At 44.8% G+C, this 20,065-nt stretch overlaps 1 long non-coding RNA gene across 2 annotated transcripts; it reads right to left on the reverse strand.

The window, feature by feature from the left end:
• Positions 1-3,390: 3,390 nt before the first annotated feature.
• On the reverse strand, positions 3,391-18,502 carry LOC128341547 (uncharacterized). 2 transcript variants are annotated; one of them, XR_008314439.1, is made up of 5 exons: positions 18,326-18,502; positions 18,029-18,157; positions 14,806-14,833; positions 8,596-8,888; positions 3,391-5,069 (listed from the first exon to the last, which is right to left on the reverse strand). It is a non-coding gene; the product is annotated as an uncharacterized LOC128341547 (long non-coding RNA). The 2 variants fall into 2 exon arrangements; XR_008314438.1 differs by having other exon boundaries at positions 18,029-18,502.
• Between the last annotated feature and the right edge of the window lie 1,563 nt (positions 18,503-20,065).

Genomic DNA, 20,065 nt, shown 5'->3' on the forward strand with positions numbered 1-20,065 from the left:
CGGATCTAGCTAAGGGGACAAGTCATGCTTGCCAGCACAAGACCAGTTCTCCTCCTATAATATCAGTTTGAATCTGTAACTGACATTTCCACCAGTTCCCCCTAATTGTCCTTTCAAGTGGCAATCACCGAAGCTGATGACAAAGGTGTGCTATCCCTTTAAATGCCACAGGCCTTGGACGGTTCTGAGCCAGGCCTGCCTTCTGACAGCTGGGATGGATTCTTCAGCCTTGAATTTTTCAAACAGACTTGGCTGCTGTTCCCTGATGGCTTGCTTGAATTCTTGCAGTCCTCAATCTGGTCTCTCTTTATTTTATTTATTTATTAGATTTATATACCGCCCTTCCAAAATGGCTCAGGGTGGTTCACAACATGATAAACAATTAAACTAATTAACTATTAAAACTGGGTAGCCATTCCCCAGGTCATCGGTATCTAGCCAGCAATGACTCTCTTCCCTGGTAAACTGACTTCCTGAAAGGGAACAGGCACCTTAGCTCTTTGCCTGCCCTTCCTCCTTCAGCTCTGACTCCATCTTCAGCCTTCTTCCTAAGACTTCCGTCCCATACAGTATCTTCCACCCAATCTGCCTGAAACCCACTAGGACCGGGGAGACCCGAGTTCAAATCCCCATTCAGCCATGAGACTTGCTGGGTGACTCTGGGCCAGTCACTTCTCTCTCAGCCTAACCTACTTCACAGGGTTGTTGTGAGGAGAAACCTAAGTATGTAGTACACCACTCTGGGCTCCTTGGAGGAAGAGCGGGATATAAATGCAAAATAATAATAAAATAAAAATAATAATACATAATTATATTATATACAATATTATATACATAATTACATAAAATCTTTGTGTATTAAATTTTGAATACACACTAATTGTATTCCAAATTTTTATTTTTCACGATAACGAAGGGCGCTCAACAGAGTGTTGCATCTGGGCGCCAGATCCCCTAGAGGCGGCCCTGCAGGTAGCACTACATGTTTCCTGTCTGTCTGTTTATTTAAATAATAGAAGCCTTGACGGGAAGGAGGGCTGTTGTAGATTGGGAGGGACGAGAGCATGGGAGGGGGGATTGAACCATTTCTCCCAGTGCTATATATGCTGTATAACAAAAATCACCCCCTCCATAGTTGTTGTTTGCCCTGCGAAGAGAGCTCTTATGGGCACCAATAGTAGCTTCCCTCCCAGGGAAGTTTGTGTGTGGAGGAGTAGGGGTGAGATTAATCAGAAAAACATCATGGAGAGAATTAATCTCCCCTGCCCCATATCACTCCCAGTCCAGATTCCTATTGCCCCCCACCCCATACAGCTCCTATTTAAACAGAAAGATGGAATTACAGTGACTCATTTAACAATGAGGCTGTTCTCATGTGCAGGCAAAAATGGACTAACAAAGCCAAGCCCGGTCTTGCCCTCACGTGAGAACCGCCGGGATTGTGCCTAATCCCAATGGCATCTCCGTGGCAAATCCACCAAGCCAGCCACCCTCTTAACCCCATTTTGCTGAACATCTGCAACCAGCTGGGGCTTGGAGACTGGGGGGCTCCTGGCTGGCATCGGGAGGCTACCCATAATGCACCACACACTCACACAGTGCATTATGGAAATCCCAGGGGCCTCCCGGCCCCCAAACCTCCTGGCTGCCAAACTGGTAGCAGCCGGCGAACATCTGGGCGAGTGATCCGCTCGCCCAGCAAGAAGACCAGGATTGTCTGCGGGGGAGGTAAGCATTTTGAGGCTTCGTCTCCTGCAGTGCAGAGCCCTTTCTCCATGATAGTGAGGAAGGGCTCACTGTGTGCCAGTGAACCTTGCCCTAAAACAATCACAGGTTGAGTCTTGTGCTTTACTTTTACATGTAGAACAAGTGGTAGTTAGGAGCCATTAGCTGCATCCTCAGGCTCTGAAGCAGCCTCTAAGGAACTTCCGGACAGGATTAGACACCTGGGCCTAGCACAGCGGCTTGTTGCTCCAGCCACTCTCAAACAGCAGAAAATGTGCTTGGGTTATCCAGCTTTGTATTAACAAACATGGAGATGGTCTATGTCAGTTTCCTGAGATTCAGAGGGACCATAGCACAGTGGAAGAAGAGTGTATGCTTTGCATGGGTGCACAAGGTGCCGGGCTAAACCTCCCTAGTGCCTGCATTAAATTCCCACAGTTCTAGGAAGGTCCTCTCTCTTCCTAAAGAGAACGGCCACTAGTCTGGAAAGAGCTGGCACTAATCTAGATTGTATAGAGCTGGAAGGACTGTCAGGCATCAGCATGGCCAATGTCAGAGACTGGCACTGCTGGGCAGCTGCCAAGGTCCCTCAGGAGGGCCCACTGATGGCCCCTGAGCCCACCTATGTGCTCATATCCTTTGTGTAGTGTGGTGGAAGGACTCTCTCAGGGCCCATGATGGAGAGCAGTTTGCTGAGAGAACCCTCAAACCAGCCCCAAATAGGGAAGACAAGACCTTTGGAGAGGGACCATGGTGAGGAGGGACCCTGGAGCAATCGCTTTCCAGGCTGATAGTCCCAAGGTCAATCCCTAGCATGTTTAGCTAAAGGATATTGGACTGTAGGGCTGGGAAAGACCTTTGTCTCAGTCTCTGAAGAGCCCCTGTTTGCATAGACAGTAATGGATGAGATGGACTATTAGTCTTGCTTAATACAGGGTAGGCTTGTTTAGGTAAAGGTGAAGTGTGCCGTCAAGTCAGTTTTGGCTGCTGGCACCCACAGAGCCCTGTGGTTTTCTTTTGGTAGACTACAGGAGGGGTTTACCATTGCCTCTTCCCGCATACTATGAGATGGTGCCTTTCAGCATCTTCCTATATCGCTGCTGCCCAATATAGTACCAGCAGGGATTCGAACCGGCAACCTTCCACTTGTTAGTCAAGCATTTCCCCGCTGCTTGTTTACATGATTAGAAATAGGATAGAAGACGCCAGCTGCTGATTGAAGTAGGATGAAAACCTCTCCTACCCAGCTGCTGCTTCCCACACAATCACCTCCTGCCCCTCCAACCTTTTTTTAAAGCTTCTAAGCGGCACATGATTGGCAAATGGGAGAGTGCTTTGCTCCCAATTTGGGGTATTAGGCTTCTCCTACTCTATTTATAACAGTGTGGACAAGCCTAGTGTCTCTTTATGCCTTTTATAGAGGTTGGGGCAATTGGCAACTGGGAGGAACCTTTAACTGATGGAAAAGCTAGGCCTTGGGAGCAGGGTTCCCTCTCATCTTTCTCATCAGTGCGTGGAATGAGTATTGTTCTGGGCGGCAGTATCAAGGCAGGGTGCGCACATGTGCATTAATGTGTGTGCATTATAGATACCACACACACCATAAAAATGGAAGGAAATAATTGTACTTTACAATTCTATTCTATTTATAACATTGGATTTTTACTTTTTTCTGTTTCACATTTAAGTAAGGCAGAGTCTAAAACAAGGCCTTTAAAAATGTTCACCAGATAAGAATGTTATACATTTAGATAAGAATGTCATGCATTTAACTCAGCATCACAACGACCTGAATAATACCTAAACAATTGATTGACTAAGTGCCATCAAGTCAGTGTCAACTCTCAGCAACACACAGATAGATTCTCTCCAGGATGATCTGTCTTCAACTTGGCCTTTAATGTCTCTCAGTGGTGCATTCATTGTTATCATAACCGAGTCCATCCACCTTGCTGTTGGTCGTACTCTTCTTCTATTTCCTTCAACTTTTCCCAGCATTATGAACATCTGACGTATGATTGTTTGAGCCTGGTCATTTGTGCCTAGAGTGAAAATTCTGGATTGATTTGTTCTATGACCCATTTGTTTGTTTTCTAGGCTGTCCATGGTATCCTCAAAAGTCTTCTCCAGCACCAAAGTTCAAAAGCGTCAATACTTTTTCTATCTTACTTTTTCAAAGTCCAGCTTTCACATCCATAGAGTGTCATGGGAAAAACCACTTTCCGGACGATTCTGATCTTTGTAGGTATAGTCATGTCATGGCATCTAAATATCCTTTCCAAGGCCTTCATTGCAACCCTACCAAGTGCTAGTCTGCAGCATATTTCTTGACTGCTGGATCCTTTACTGTTGACAGTCAATCCTAAAAGGCAGAAGCTATCCACCACTTCAATGTCTTCATTATCAATTCTGAGGCTGGTTGCTGTACCCGTTGTCAGTATTTTAGTCTTCTTTACATTTAATTGTAGTCCCATTTTTTCACTGTGCTCCTTGACTTTCATTACTAGAGCTTGCAGATAATCCGCATTCTCAGCTATCAGACTGGTGTCATCAGCGTAGTGCAAGTTATTGATGTTTCTTCCTCCCACTTTAAAACCATGCTCATCTTCTTCCAATCCAGCTTCTCTCAGTATTTGGTCAGCATATAAATTGAATAAATACGGAGAAAGTATACTGCCTTGTTTTACTCCTTTGCCGATCTGGAACCAGTCTGTTTCACCATGTTCTGTGTGGACTGTGGCTTCCTGTCCTGTGTATAGGTTTCTCATGAGAATAGTGAAATGTTCTTGGATGCCCATTTTCCTAAGGATATTCTACAACTTGACAAGGTTGATGCAATCAAAGGCTTTTCTGTAGTCAATAAAGCACATATTGACTTCTTTTTGGTATTCTTTGGCTTTCTCAATTATCTAGCATGAATCAGCAATGATGTTTCTTGTTCCTTGGTCTTTTCTGAAACCAGCTTGAATATCTGGCTTTTCCCTTTCCACATAGAGCTCTAATCTGCATTGAATGATCCTGAGCATTATTTTGCTAGCATGTGAAATTAAGGATATTTTGTGATGGTTTGCACAATCTGTTAAGTCTCCTTTCTTGGGTATGGGTATGTAGACTGACCTCTTCCAATCTGTTGGCCACTGTGTCATTCTCCAAATTTGCTGGCATAATTTGGTTAGAGCCTTGACTGATCCTTCTTCTGTTGCTTGCCATATCTCTGTAGCTATTCCATCAATTCCTGTAGCCTTCTGATTTGGTAATGACCGGAGTGCTGATCTAACTTCCTGTACTAGAGGTTCTTGCAAGTAGGGAATATCTTCTCTAGAGTATCTTGGATGTTGATGTCCCTGTTGTACAGTTAAACAAACAGTTGTTTAAAATTGCAAACTGCAGTTTTGTTTAAAAGCAGAGGCACTCTAACCCCCAGACCTTGGGGACCTGGTCTGGTCCTCGAAGGTCTGAGTGGGGGCTCCAAATGGCCAGTGGCCTCCAGCAGGCACCCCGCACCCGCTGCGCCAAACCCCCATGTTTTTTTAAATTATTATTATTACTGCAGCTGAGGGGTGGCTGCCTAGTGGGAGTGGAGCAGTCCTTTTCCCTTCTCCCCTCTCCCCCAGCAGCAGCGATAATGGCCAGAGCAACGCTGGGGCCGTCTGTTTGGGCCAGCATCTTTTGCCAGCTGTGTAGTGTGCCTGCGCATTTGAGAGATTTTTGCAAGCCTGTGCCATCACATGCATGGTTTGTGTACAAAAGTATGTGTATCACCCTCTCTATGGATCAGAACATTTGAGTTCCATTTGCCTCCTCCTATTCTGAAAGAAGCTTCTCTGCTTTTAATAGTTGCATGTCTGTGAGAAACTCAACAGACACAGCATTTCTAATCATGGAACCATAGTGACAGGAGAAGCAGCAGTTGTTGATATTTCACCATCATGCGGGTTAAAGGCACAGGAAAGGAGGTGACAGGCAGCCCAAAGGGATATTCTTAGATTAACCAGAGCAGGTATTTTGCAGCTGGCATCAGGGGCATTGCCACAATTGGGAGCGTGCCCTGCCCCATATTGATCACCTCCACCACCATACTCCCCCCCAACTCCATGCTGCAGTGGGAAACAAACCATCACCTGGTGAGCAGAGGGGTGGGTGGGGGAAGCAAAGTGGTGAGCAAAGGGGCGGAAGGGTGCCCTGGAGTGTGCACCCAGGCTGCCTTCAACCCGGCTGCTATGCCACTGGCTGGCATGCCAGCTTCCTTTCATGGAATAAAACCAGGATTATATGCTTACCCCTGCTAACCTGGCAACGAGGCACCTCTTAATGTGGTGATTCTCTTCATTTAGCTGGGGGAGAGCTGGGGCCCCTCCAGTGACTGTTGCTGGTGTCTATCTGATGTTTCATTTTAGATTGTGAGCCCTTTGGGGACAGGGATCCATCTTATTTGTTTGTTATTTCTCTGTGTAAACCGTCCTGAGCCATTTTGGGAAGGGCGGTATAGAAATCAAATAAAATAAATAAATAAATAAATAAAATAATAAATTAATTATTATTAACTAACAAACAGCTTCCAGTTGAACAGAAAGGAAATTGCCCGAACACCAGAGGCACAAAAGACCAGCTACTGATTGACAAAATGATTTTAGAAAATTGCAAGAGAAGAAAAACCAATCTAAGTGTTGCATGGATTGACTACAAGAAAGCCTTCGATTCATTGCCTCACACATGGATACTAAAATGTTTAGAAACAACTGGTGTCAGCAAAAACATTCAGATATTTATTTTAAAAAGCAATGAGCATGTGGAGTACACAGTTAACAATCAATGGCGAGACACTTGGACAGGTTAGCATTAGAAGAGGCATTTTCCAAGGGGACTCATTATCCCCTCTGTTGTCTGTAATCACCATGACCCCACTTTCACAAATACTAAATAAAACAGGCCTCAGATACCAAACATCTAAAACATCAAGTCAAATCAACCATCTGCTGTACATGGACGATCTGAAGTTGTATGGAAAGTCCCAGTCAGAAATTGAATCACTGCTAAACACTGTCCGTATATTCAGTAGCGATATAGCAATGGAGTTTGGACTAGACAAGTGTGCTGCATCAATAATGAACAGAGGAAAAATAACAAAAACAGAAGGAATAGAACTGCCCAAAGGAAGCAAGATCAAGAACCTGGAAGAGAAAGAACATTACAAATACTTGGGCATTCTCCAGGCTGATAACATTGCACACACTGAAGTTAAAAGAAAAATGGGAAGTGAATACATCAGGAGAGTTAGAAAAATCCTCAAGTCCAAACTCAATGGCGGGAACACCATACAAGCCATAAACCCCTGGGCTATACCTGTTATCAGATACACTGCAGGAATAATAGACTGGACCCAGGCAGAGCTAGAGACGCTAGATCATAAGACCAGGAAAATCATGACCATCAATCATGCTCTGCACCCCCGCAGTGATGTAGATAGGCTATACCTCCCTTGCAGCTCAGGTGGAAGAGGAATGCTGCAAGTCCATCAAACAGTAGAGGAGGAGAAAAGAGGCCTTGAAGAATATATAGGGGACAGTGAAGAAGATGCACTTAAAATGGTCAAGAATGAGAAACTATTCAACACCAATCAAACAAAGCAGGCCTACAAGAAAGAACAAGTCAAGAACTGAGCAGAAAAATGGAGAAATAAGCTCCTGCATGGTCAATATTTGCACAATATAAGTGGAAAATCAGACATCACCAAGACCTGGCAATGGCTTAAGAATGGCAACTTGAAGAAAGAAACAGAGGGTTTAACACTGGCTGCACAAGAACAAGCACTAAGAACAAATGCAATAAGAGCAAAAGTTGAAAAATCAACCACAAACAGCAAGTGCCGCCTTTGTAAAGAAGCAGATGAAACAGTGGACCACCTAATCAGCTGTTGTAAAAAGATCGCACAGACTGACTACAAACAAAGGCATGACAAGGTAGCAGGGATGATACACTGGAACATCTGCAAAAAATACAAGCTACCTGTAGCCAAGAATTGGTGGGACCATAAAATTGAAAAAGTTGTAGAAAATGAAGATGCAAAAATATTATGGGACTTCCGACTACAAACAGACAAACATCTGCCACACAATACACCAGATATAACTAGTCAAGAAGAAAGAAAAACAAGTCAAAATAATCGACATAGCAATACCAGGGGATAGCAGAATAGAAGAAAAATAAATAGAAAAAAATCACCAAATACAAAGATCTACAAATTGAAATTGAAAGGCTGTGGCAGAAAAAGACCAAAATCATCCCAGTGGTAATTGGCGCCCTGGGTGCAGTTCCAAAAGACCTTGAAGAGCACCTCAACACCATAGGGGCCACAGAAATCACCATCAACCAATTACAAAAAGCAGCTTTACTGGGAACAGCCTATATTCTGCAACGATATTTATAACAATAACAACAACATTGACAATAAAATTCAGCCATCCTAGGTCCTTGGGAAGGACTCGATGTCTGGATAAAACAAACCAGTCAATAACACCTGTCTGACTGTGTAAACAAGCAATAATAATAAATATTATTAATAATATGTCTGTATTCTAGAGTCACTCAATGTGCTATAGCCACTGTCATTCGCAGTCCACCTGCAACATACATTCCATATGCCAGGGAGGAGAGAGCTCATAATATTAGGGACGGTGTAGCTTTCTGACAAACTTGGTAACTGCTGCAGAATCTGACAGTGGCAGGGAAAGAGAGTGTGTGTTTGTGTGTGTGTGTGAGAGAGAGAGAGAGGGGGGGGGAGGGGTGCATGGCGGGGGGTGGGGTGGATGTTTCAGCATAGAACTACCAAACTATTCCATAGGAACCTCAGAAGAACTCCCCAAGTTCTACCTGCCTGCCTCCTGTTCTCCTCCTCTCTACTTCGGCTGAATTTCTTCTTCCTGCTTTCTTGCTCCCTGGACCTTCCTGCTGTGCTTCATTCATTTTCCTGTCTTCTTTGGACAGCTTCCAGCCTCTGACTCTGCCCTTGGCTTGTCTCTTTCAACTTGGTGCTCAGTGGACTTACTTTCCTCTTTTGCAGTCGGCAGACAATTTGACTCAGCTTGGTATAATTCTGGTTTTGATGCTATTTGCTCCCTCCTGTAGATACTGACTTGAAATTGGCTGATTTATTCTCTTTCTCCCTTAAAAAAAAAAAAATCCTCTCCCATCAGTCAAAGAACAGGGCACAGATTAAAGAAAGCAGTTCTAGTTCAAGTTGTATACAGTCAGTATTATTGAATCAGATCAACATTTTGCCTAATCCAGTATGGTCTACCCTGACTGGCAACAACCTTCCAACCTCTCAGACAGAGATCTTTGCAGATACTTTAACTACAGATGTCAATAACCGAAACTAAGAATATCTGCAAATCATATGTGCTGTCACTGAACACATATAATGGCTTTGGTACTGAGTGGCTGTTGTATTCTATCTAGTAATCTGTTTATAATTCGCTCTGTTTTGTTGTTTGGAAATTTGTCTCAGTACAGATCCTATAGGGATCCTATAGTGTGTGGGAGGTGGTGGGGATGGAGTCAGAAAGAAAAGGGAGGGAAAGGCGAAGGAGAAAATGGAGTTGTTTCTGAAGTAAAGTCTTAGTTAAATCCACATAAGATTGTTTTGTGTTTATGAGAGAAGTTATAAAACAGCAGCTTTGGGAGTCAGACCCATCGTCAGTCAGACCTATTTATTTTTTATTATTATTATTATTATTATTATTACATTTATATCCTGCTCTTCCTCCAAGGAGCCCAGAGCGCTATACTACATACTTAAGTTTCTTTTTCACAACAACCCTGTGAAGTAGGCTAGGCTGAGAGAGAAGTGACTGGCCCAGAGTCACCCAGCTAGTATCATGGCTGAATGGGGATTTGAACTTGGGTCTCCCCGGTCCTAGTCCAGCACTCTAACCCAGGGGCGTAGCAAAGTTGGAGTGGGCCCAGAGACAAGATTTTAAAATGGCCCCCCCCCCAAAGTCCAGGGCCTCCGCACACCCCAGGCCCCCAAGGATTTAAGTCTGATATTCCAAAATAAGTATGCTGCCTGCAAATACATTTCACTGAATACACACACACGTCACAATATATAGTGATATACATTGAGTACTATACATTTGTTTTACTTTTAATGCCTAGAACACACTAGAAAGATGAATTATTAAAATGGGCCCCTCGCTGCAGATTAGCAAAGGAGACTTTCAACCATGCAGGGTGAACCTATGTTTGTTTTCTCAGAATTCTGAACAAATTCAGTCAAGTTTGATTGCAGGAGGTTTTTCACAGGAGGCTTTTAAAGCCCTTTAAGACACATCTCCTCTGGAATGGAGGTGCTGCATTCACATGTTGGCCAGATTTACCCTGAAGTCCCTGCAAGTTATTGGGGAGCAGTGAACACACAAGAAAAATAAAATAAAAGCACCACACATGCTTCACAGTTCTCACTCAGACCTTCTGGGTTGCAAAACAACTTGATCATAAGTGCATTTATAAATGAATGAATGAATAAATAAAATTAATAAAATACTGTTCCAGAAGTTTTTGCAATTTTCTGCCATGAAACAAGCCACTTATAGGACTTTTTAGACAGTTTTTTTTTAAGTCAGCAAATTTTCCAAGCTGTTTCAAAATAAATATTCAGAGACTTCTCGGTCCCTCCCCCCCCCCATATCCAAGCCCTATGGCAAGCAGATCCCTATAGGGGGGGTGGGCGGGAAAGGTAACCACAAAAAGGAGTTCACACTCTACCTGGCAAATGCTGGTCTGGGTTAAGCAGGGCAGCAAGGGGTCTTCTGCTGCCGAGAACACTCTGGCTGCCTCCTCCTTCCGGGCTTGCTTGGGCCCTACTCGAGTTCAGGCTTCACTGCGGCCTACAGGGAGGCCTCCGTGGAAGCCCCGCCCACCCGCCGATCAGCTGAGAGGCGGGAGAAAAGGAGCTCTTTGCAGCTTGCCTGCTGCTTCGATTGCGGCCAGCAGAACAAGCAGGAGAGACGGCGAAGAGGGCAAGTGGCTGAGGGGCCTTGGGGGTGGGCAGGGGGCAATGGGGAGTCACGTGAGGTGCCTCTGGGGGGCCCCTCCAGGCAGTGGGGCCCCCAGACAACTGTCTCCCCTTGCCCTATCATTGTTACGCGCCTGCTCTAACCACTACACCACACTGGTCTGTCGAGCCATTTTTACTACTTCTGATTGGCAGTGGCTTTCCTGAGTGTCAAGAAGAGTTACTTTGCTCCCAGAGATTCTTCTCTGGAGATGTTAGGGACTTCTGCAGGCAAAGCAGGTACTCTGCCATTGACGCCTCCAGGAAATTTCACACCCAGCTTTTAGTTTGCATCTCCTCTGGAATGGAAGTGTGTGCATTCACATATTGGCCAGATTTACCTAGAAGTCCCTGTGAGCTATCAGGGAGCACTTCACATACAATTCGGGCTTTTCATCATACATTAGAGTGTAGCCCAATTTATATCCGAGGTATTAAAAAAACCACTTTTTGTGTCGGGTTTTGGGGGCAACTTTGAACACACAATAAAGCCTCGAAGAAAATCTACAGGAAAGTCTGCTGTCTGAGAAAGCTCCAGGCCATGACATGGAAGGGACCTTTGTCATCCATTAGCAAAAGCAGCTGGTTGCTCATCTTATTCATTGCACTTTGCAGAAAGTGAGTGTACGAAGCCAGGCAGCAAGTCTGTTCAAATTTGGAACCAGACTTTGATTTCAAGAAAAGTTTTCCCCATTAAACACAGCAGTTCTCATAAATTAGCCCCAATGCAACCTAGAGCCAAGGCAGGGAGATGAAACATGGGGAAGTGAGGGCTGAAGGTAACAATGCTTGATGTCTTGTTTTAAAAACACAGCAGCAGGAGGCTGCTTGTTAGAATCTGGTTTCCACCTGTGTGTACATCAATTGGGTGCTGGAACTCAGAAGGGGATGATCTGAAGCACGAGTAGTTTGGTATTAATAGAAACACTGGGGAGGGAAGAGAGAGGCAGAAAGACAGCTACAGCTTTGCCTTAGAAATGGTGCCTGTCTTAACTAAATAGCAACTGGATCCTGGATACATTATTGCAGCAACACAGGAACCATTTTCCTTTTTTTCTTTTTAAAAAATGCTTTTATTAGTATTAAAGGTAGAAACAGAAAAGGCTACATCTCTGAGAGTCCAGAAAACCATACATGTTTACAAACAAGATCTTGTCCATCTTATCTAACCCATACATAAGAAAGATACAATAATAGTAATTATATATGTATATATGTGTATATATAAGGAGTAAGGAATATTACGATAACAAAATTCGCAAAATCCAAATCTAGTCAAGGATATTGAACCTCTCAAGAAAAACTCCTCTTGAACCAACTGATCGCCCAACAATTAAATAGTTTAAAGAGAAGAGAACCAAGCCTGCCCTGACACACAGGAGCCATTTTTCTGAGGGGGTCTCCTGACTCTGCTGCAGGAATGTTTTGGCTGTGTGGGTGGGACAGATTGTAGGGATCCTCCCAGGTGTGTGGCTCTGACCTCCAAACATTATTGCAATTACATGGGCTGTAGCCAGGGGAAAATAAAGGCCGCATTTGCACATAATGAGAAACCTGAGGTTTCCCTTCCCAAACTCCTGTTTGAACCCTTGGGTTGTAGTGTGTTTCACTGCTCCTACATGAGGTTTGTGTTTAGCAGTGTTATGCCCAAGGGCAGTGTAGCAAATGAAAACCTTTGCCTTAGAGCTAGGGAAAGAAAATGCTGAGTCATCCCTGCTGAGCTGCCTGGGTGGGCTTCTCATAAAACCTTTCTATATTTCCGGTAGATTTAAAATGCTGCCACCAAGCACCCTAAAGCACCCTAAAGCTTGTAGATAACCAGACCAGGATTGGGTGCTTTAATCCAAGTTCCCTCTGTAACTGAGTATTGGGCAAATACAAAAAACCTTCCATGTGTATATGTACATGGGATGAGAAAAAAATTGATAGCTGCTGAGCTCTTGAGGACGCTTTTGCACCAGAGAAATCACTTTTTCTGCCCCCTCTTTTCCTAGTTAAAAACTGACTCTGAAAGGCTTGTAAAAAGAAAAGAACAAAAAAAAGAACAACCCCAGTTTTATTCAATTACTAGAGACTGCTTTCATCTGAGGCTTTCAGTTTTAGATACATTCCAAAATACTTAGTAGGTTACAAAAATAGGTTGTCTTAGGCAACAGTTGCAGTTTGCATTTAGGCATGCTTAAACGTTTACAGTCTTTTGCAACACCTTAGGTGGGCTGAGCATAGTTTAGTGTATCTTATTTTAATTACATTGCAGGTAAACAATAATAGAACAGTATCAGGAATATGCAAAGCACACACACAAAGAAATAGAAGTTTCTAATGCAAAATCTGATAAACTATTCCCTATGCTGAATCCCCTTTCCTCGAAAACTCACCCAACACCTGATGGGAATCAAGCTTCCTGCAATCCTGTCTCTCAAGGATCTGCAGTTATTCCATGAGAGAAACCTCCATGCTGGCTTTGACCACAAGAGAGCAAAAACTCCTTGCCCTTCACTGAGCCTTTCTGTATGTGCTTCTCTCCAACAAAGATCACCCTTCTTGTTCCCAGAATTCCCAGCAACTACTCTCTATGTCCCACTCACCTGTTGTACTGATTGGCTGCCCTGGGGTTCACCAGCGTGTGTATCAAGACAAGGGTTTACTGCCTTGGAGGGAGGGAAGGCTGATCACTACAGGCAGAAATAGAATTATAGGCAAGCTGCAACCAGAGTTGAGGGAGAAAGCTCCTTCCACATGGTCCTTGCTCCATTGAATGTCCCCACCCCACAACACAGATGTTCAAAATTACAGTCTCAGAGACTGCAAAGAGGAGGGAGAACTTGCTGTTTGGCCAGGGGAGCTGGCTATGTGGGCTTCCTTCTTGCATGAAGGACAGTCCTGGCAGCCAATCACAGCCAGGGAGAGGGAGGAGCCTCCTCCCTCAACTCCACTTACAGCTCACTGTACTCCAATTCTGCCTTCGGAAATAATGCTGCCAAACACAAACCTCAGGTAGGAGCAGCAAAATTCACTACTATCTGATGGTTCAAATTGTAGTTTGAGAATGGAAAGCTAAGGTCGCTTTTCTAATGGAACCACAGTTGCATGCATTCAGACGTACAAGAAATTCAACCTCAAGCTCCTTCACCTCCGGTTTCCTGTTATGTGTGAATACAGCCATAGTAAAGTATGAAAGGTGTATCTTAACGAACTGCCGTTTCCTAGCTGCCCTAACTATATAGCAATTATATAGAATTAGAATGTAATTAGGATGTTTTTAAACATTCTGCTTATATATAAACTGCTTCCAAAATTCCTGCAGGGCACTTTCCAGATTACAGGTTACAACAGGGGTAAAATGCTTTGACTTGGCAGGATCGTATTGAAAATAATCCCCAGAATCTCAAACTCCAAAATACAGCTATTTTCCTGTAATGGACTTGCATTGTTGTAGCACTATAATGTAAAGATAAAATCTGAAATAAGGCATCAGAAATGTGAATGGCACCTTGCTGTCAGTGCAGGGACTGTGGTGTCACAATACAACAGGTAGGGAAGGGCACTTAGCAGATCTGCAGTGACATTGTTGTAGGGTTTAATTTGGAAAGCTCCCAGCTAGTTTCTTTTACTGAGAATAATGTGAAATTGCAGTGTGATCCAGAATCTTATGGTTCTAGATTTCTTATGTTCTTGAGCTGAGAAGAGGAGCACACAGTTGTACCAAACTGCACATTATGCTAATAGACTATTGACCCTGGTGTACTTGTATTTTCTTATTTAAATAGGAGCCATTGGGGCCCCTATCCAGATCAGGACTGCATCATGGGAGATGAGGATTTTAATTTGCCCCTGCAGTGCTTCTGCTATGAATAAGGGGCTTCTGTAGCTGCAATCAGGAGCAATTCTAGAACAACCAGTCTGGAAGCATAAAGGGGTAGCAAAGAACATTAATCAGGGAGCAAGGATTTTGCTATACATTAAATATTTAAAGGGGTCAGGTAATTGACATAATTAAGGTAATTAATGAGTCTCTTACCTACCTGACTGCACTGACTTCTGCAGCTTGTTCTGAGATAGAGGGGTGAGTGAATGAAGAAAATAATTAATATTTAAAATAATTAATTCATGCTATAGGACCATCATATAATATAAGGTTATTCACACAATCATTGGTGTTGGGGCTAGGGAGGGCTGGGGGGAAAGGCAGGAGCCTACCTACCTCCCCCCACATGACCTCTTCCCCCACACAATCAGCAGGGCGGCGAGCAGCATAGTGATCCAGAGGGTGGGGGGTGGGATGGAGCATGGTTGCCAGGAATCCCACAATGCACCGAACTTGGGGGGGAATTAGGCATGTGCGGACTGGTCCGGAGGTTCGGAGGTTCGGTCCAGAGGTTTGGGGGTTTGGGATCGAACCAAACCCCATCCCGGTTCCATCCGTACTGGAACCGAACCTCTGGACAAGTGCACAAATTTTTTCAATTTTTTTTTTTTAAAGGGAGAACCTTTGTGGACGGACACACACACACACACACACACACACACACACACACACACACACACACACACACACCCATGGCCTACAGGAAGCCCCCTGAAGGGGCTAGAGGTATTTTTAATTTTCTAATTTTTAAAAATTTGCGGGGGGAGGGAATCCGGACTGGACCGGGGGGTTCGATGGGGGCCAGACTGAACTTGGCCTGTCAAGTTTGAGTCCAGTCCAGACTCAAACCGAACCAGGCCAGCCGGTTCCATGCACACCCCTACCAGGAATCCCACAAAGCACCATGCATTGGGGAACTTCCTGCTCCTTCCCCCTGGCTCTATAGTCTCAGTGGGTGCTAGCAGCCCAAAATGAATTGCTGGCAGATTGAGCGCCCACACAACTGGGCAGTGAGGTAAGAGGCACGGGTGCGCCCTCATACCTTACTTTTAGCCTGGGCTTCACACCCAGGCTACCCAGTGGAGGACCACCGGGATCAGAAGCGATCTTGGCGCTTCTCGCAACCAGCCCGACCCAGGCTAGCACTACGCCACGCAGGTAGGGATGGTTGTGAGAACAACCATTGTGATTGTATTGTCTGACACTTTGCTGTGAAGTACCAGTCTGGTGGATGGGGAAGTGGGAAATATTTTTGGAGAGAAGCACCTGCCACAGAATCATCCTTGCCTGCTCTTTGCCCTTGGAATGCAGCTCCCAGTGGTAACAATGATTACTCTACAGCTTTTTAAAGTTATCTGTTCTATGTAGTTAGTTTGAGGTCAAGCTTTAGATTAGAATATAATGCATATGGCATTCAGTGCAGCCTGAAAGTAATCAATGAGATCTAGAAAAATGAATGAAACCATGGTGATGATGATTGACACAATAAGACTACATAGTGTGGAACACTTTGAATGTTAGAATGTTTGAGTAAGAGCATTTGAGAATTCTCAAATATGTCCACTTACTCAATGATTTAAAGAGATCAGGCAAAGTCATATTTTAAGATAGAGGCAAGATGCTTCTCAATGCCAGTTGCAGGGGAGCAATAGGAGGAGAAAGGGCATGCCCTCATCTCTTGCCTGTGGGCTTCCCTGAGGCATCTGGTGGGCCACGGTGTGAAACAGGATGCTGACCTTGGGCCTTAAGCAGCAGAGCTGTTCTTATGAAACTAAGGTCATTCTCACGACTGGCCAAAGCAGGGTAGGAGCAGGAAAACCAGGTAGAGAGGCTCGTATGGAGATATAGGACCCATTCCTACCCTGTTACTCCAGATCAGGGCTCCCCTATAGTTTTACCTTGGTGTTAACCAAGGTAAGAGGGGAAAGGCCCCATCTTACCTCACAGCCTCCATCATGTGTGTGATCTGGGCTGTTTGTATCAGCTCCCAGCAGCCCGGCTTGCTTCCAACCATTGAGTGCCACCTATAGAGCAGCCAGGAAGCCAGGAGCTGCTGCACTGATGTGGGTAGCCTCTCTGCTGCCTGCACAATGCGTTGTGGGATACTGGAGGACTTCCTCCTCCAGATCTCTGCTGAAGACCTCTCTGCTGTGCTGATCGTATGGGTGCATGGTGCAGCTAAGCACAGATGAGCCCTTGCTCATGTGGGGGAAGGTAGGTATAATCCTGCCTTTCTCCCAGCTCTCCCTAGCCCCAGGGGTTTTGTTTGTGTGAATGATTTTACAAACTAACGTGCATCTCATATACTGTTGATCTAAAATCAGTAAACCTGGCCATACAAAACTGAGTTAGTTTTATCCTACATTAAAGGGAACAACAAAGACTATAATGAGCTGTCTCATATAAAGTCAGGCCAGTGCTCTATTGGCTGGTGCTGCACATCACAAGTAGCAGTGGTTATAAGTCTTCTGCTGTCTAAGATCCTTTAACTGGCAATATTGTGTATTGAACTAGCTAGGCCTATACACTTCTGCTACATGCTCTTCCATACAACGATTGCCCTTCAGAGATAAGGAGAGAAAGCACAACATGCACTGACTTACTGAAGATGGGCAACATGTTTAAAATACCTCACAGGCAATGTTGTTCTAAATGGGTTAATGAAGCAACTTGCTGCTTACAATTGCAGCAAGCTTGGATGAAAGAAATCTGACCAAAAAGCTATGTTCTTCCAGTGCATAGTTTTATGGACTTTAGAGTCCACTTTCCAAATTATTTCCATTACTTCCTTGGTTCTTCGTGGCATGGAATGCTAATGCTAGACGAGTTAACAGCACTCCTGTTGATGTGGAAGGTATGGCAGTAAAAGATGCTCCCCATATTAACAACCCCATAATTACTAATCCCATGAAATCTGATGGCCTTAATATCCATATACAGTGACTGACATGCAGTGCACTCTTATAAGGGCAGAGCAGATCTCCATCGTTGCAAGGAACCTGTAAACTAGCTGAGAGCAAGGCTTGGCTTGCAGCCCAGCATGGGTTAAGGAGGAGGGGGAAACTATTTTAGCTTTTCTTCCCTTCCCACGAAAAACCCCTTTCTCTGCCATGACTATGTCCCTGAGGGTCGCACAGTCTTCGGGGACATATTCCTGGCAGAGAAAGAGGCTTTTGTGGAGAGAGGAGAGAAGCAAAAATCACTTCCCCCTCTCTCTCCACCTGTGCAGGACTGCAAGCCAAGCCTCACATTCAGCTAGTTTATTGGCTCCTTGCAAAGATGGAGCTCTTGTTTCTACTGATATAGATATTATCAGATATCATTGATATTGTTTCTACTGATATTTAGTGCTTGAGACCAACATTATTGCACATACATACTTCCCTTCTCACACAGGCCTTCAAATAGGGGGCATTCACCAATTGCCTTGTTTCTCTATTGTTCATACTCTCAAGTGGCTTTCATTAGGAGGAGCATGCTAACTTTCCCTGCTTGTCTGCTCTCTATATCTGTTGAAAAATGAACAAGATTGAATGATGCAAATAGGCAGACCTTTACAAAGGAAGACAGATTAGGAAAGCACTGATAAAATCACAAACAAATCCAGATATTAAATGGCTAGCACAAGGGGTTTGAGTGGTGTGTGGCTAAGATCTGTACTAGCTACTTCTCCTCACCTTCCAGCACTACTGCTCAGAGATAAGTAGGTGGCTTGAAATTCAAGAGGCAACAGCACATTCTATCCGCCTCCCTGGCTGGCTCTTGTTACGGATATCCATCCATGTGCTACAGAAAACACTGTCCTGCTTGCTTCTCACTCTGCTCCTACTGGAATGGAAAGGAACTGGGATATTGTGACTGACTAATTTAAACCTAGTAAAACACATTTAGCGCAAACCATACAGAGGCTAGGGTTGTGCACAGAACTGGTTCAGACACCCTTTTACAGACCTCCGAACTGGTTCGAAAGTCTGCTGGTTCTAAGGGGGGGGATAGCTTTAAGGACTGGGGGAGGTGCTCCTACCCCCCTCATCACATTCTCCCCGCTGGCACTGTGTGCAAAATCAACCCCATGAGGCGGCAGCATGCCTCCTTGCTGCCTTGGTGTGTTGCAGACTGGAAGAGGCTGGAAGTGTCCAGTGTGTGTGCACACGTCGTGATGTGCGCATGTGCACTAGGCACTTCTGGCCACTTCTGGTCTGCGATGCACTGGGATGGCAAGGAGGTACGCTGCTGCCCCGTGGGACCAGTTTTGCACACAGCACCATTGGGGGAAACATGTTAGGTGGGTGAGGGGAGAGCACTCTCCCCATTCCTTAAAGCTACCCCTCCTTGTCTGAACTGGCAGTCACCGGGTCCATGTACATCCCAGAGGCAACTTAAGTTTAAGCCCTTCATACACTCCCCACTAGAGTTGCCACATGTCCAAAATTGGTCTGGACAGTCCAGGGATCAGATGTCCTGTCCAGGATGTAGGATAAGTGTCCTGGACACAAAATCTCCAAAATTTGAATGGGAAGATTGCTTTAATGAATATTACCCATTTTTCCGGTGCTTCTCTCCAGGAATTGTAGCTACATGGTGTCAATGTTTAAAAGCCCCATATCTTGACCCGTTCTCTGGCACCAGTGCTGTTGGCTGGCTAGGCTAGCTCTCTCTCTCTCTATGGCTCAGTAAACCTCTTCCCCTCCTTCCTGGATCATCTCTAGAGTTAGCAAGGATGGTAGTGGACCTCAGGGTTTAGCTGAGAAGGGTATGGACACAGAGATCCCCGTTTCCTCTAGTGGCATTGTTGGGCCCCCACTTCTCTCTAGAGCACTCATTACCTAATGCAGCACCTGCACTCTTGTGAGGGCCCTTCTTAGCCAACAGGAAGTATCTCCTGGGTAAAGCAGGAAGAAATGCAAGGAGCAACAGGCTGTAAAATCCAGCTGTCCTTTATTGTTTCACCATGAAAGTTGAAGTTCTAGAGAAGCTGTACCCCCAGGTACTGCTCCCAAAATGAAATGAGCTCCTAGCCCTCTCCTTGCAAAGAATGCTATAGGGGAAAATACGCAAAACAGCCACCAAGCTTCATTATCAAGCACTCTCTAATCACAGTAACAAAGTAGGTTTTAAAAATTTGTGCACCGTCCCTCTGTTGACAATTGTGTCCAGAAATTCTTTCTAACGAATATGGCAACTCTGCTCCTCACTGATTTGAGACTGATGCACCAGGCCAACCTTTTGTGGCTGTGATTATTTGATGATGATGATGTCTAGAGTGTGTTGTGTGCCCATATGCTGAACTCTACAGGTGCCAATAGGCCCTGTTTCCATACAGCACTGCAGGTCCTCCAGGAATCCCAAGCTGCAACTTCTGTTGAACTCAGCCTCTAAGGATCTGGGGACCCCAGGCTCCATTTTGAGCTGTTTTG

This window comes from Hemicordylus capensis, chromosome 2 (genome assembly GCF_027244095.1).
Source record: "Hemicordylus capensis ecotype Gifberg chromosome 2, rHemCap1.1.pri, whole genome shotgun sequence".
Classification (NCBI taxonomy): Eukaryota; Metazoa; Chordata; class Lepidosauria; order Squamata; family Cordylidae; genus Hemicordylus; species Hemicordylus capensis.